Source organism: Lygodium microphyllum, chromosome 9, assembly GCF_053477565.2.
Source record: "Lygodium microphyllum isolate KBCC chromosome 9, Lygodium_microphyllum_v1.1.10, whole genome shotgun sequence".
Taxonomy (NCBI): Eukaryota; Viridiplantae; Streptophyta; class Polypodiopsida; order Schizaeales; family Lygodiaceae; genus Lygodium; species Lygodium microphyllum.
The window spans coordinates 102,502,878-102,504,248 of record NC_141143.1 but is presented as its reverse complement, the minus strand read 5'-3'; positions in this window follow the sequence as shown (position 1 = coordinate 102,504,248).

Sequence of the window (1,371 nt, the reverse complement as noted above, 5' to 3'; positions counted from 1 at the left end):
ACATGAATAGTCTTCTCCATTAGATCTCACCTTTTTGTACAAGAAATTTAGGTTAGGATTCCCCATGTCCCTTGGGCATCTTGCCCCTTTTGTGGTCTTTCTAACCGGTCATGGCTTCTATTTATGCTTCTCTAAACCTTAGTCTTTAATTGAATATTGATTAAGACAAATGACAACTTCAAAGTATCGACTAGTTGTAAAATGTTTACAATCTTCCTTTCCTTGTCTATTCTCTCATGGGTGAGATGATGACGATGACAATGAGATGAGAAAGAAAGTCATCCGATTTAGCAACTTGCTTTTTCTAAGGTTATTAAGGTCATCACATCCTCTCCCCCTTAGAGGAATTGAGATGTCATCATCTTGAGAGAAACTAGGAATATTGTTTAGATAGGGTTTCCTCATCAATCCATGTGGTATCCTCGTCAGGATAGTCTTCCCACTGGATAAAGTATTTCCTTTACAGTTATACTTCTAAGGATTCTCTCCTTTATATCAAGTATTCTCTTTGCCTAGAGCTTAAGGACTCCTTGGCTGGATATTACGATCTTTTGATCATATAGTATATGATTGAAATTGGGTACTTAATCCTTTAACAAACTAGCATGAAAAACATTGTGGATCTTTAAGTATTCTACAAGTTGTAATGTGTATGCATTGGTCCCTAGGCACTTGAGGATCTTATAAGGTACACAAATCTTGGGCTTGGTTTCTTAAATTCACTTAATGATAGTGAGCTATTCTTTGGATGGACACAAAGAAACACCATGTCCCCTTCTTTGAAGATCCCCTATTGTCTTCCAAGATTAGTGTAGGCTTTCTAGCGATCCTTAGCAACTTAGGTTTCCTATCTTATGGCTTTAGCTTGTTCATCCAACTCCTCTAGCATCTTCTTGGAGGCTTCTACCTTTAGTAATGGATCAAAAAATTTGAGCAAGCTAAGATAGTCTTGCCTATAGAAGATCTAGAATGGAGTCATCTTAATGCTTTGGTGGTAAGAGTTATTGTAAAAAAATTCTACTAAGGGTATATATTGCATCCACCACTTAGGTTCTCTAAAATAGTATGCCCTTAGAATGTCTTCTATGACTTGATTGACTCAATCTATTTAGCCATTGGTTTGTATGTGATACGCCATACTAAAGCATAGTTGTGTACCAATGGCTTCAAATAAGATCTTCCCAAATTGAGAAGTAAAGAGGGAATCTTGATCATGAAGCCTAAAGATTTCCTTAACAAACAACCTTGCAATGTCCAAAGCCTTGTAGTTTTTTTAATGGGAACAAGATGAAGAACCCTTGTTAGCATATCCATAATTACCACATGTTGTTCAACTTGCACTAATGTCCTATGCCTATGCATCTATGGTGA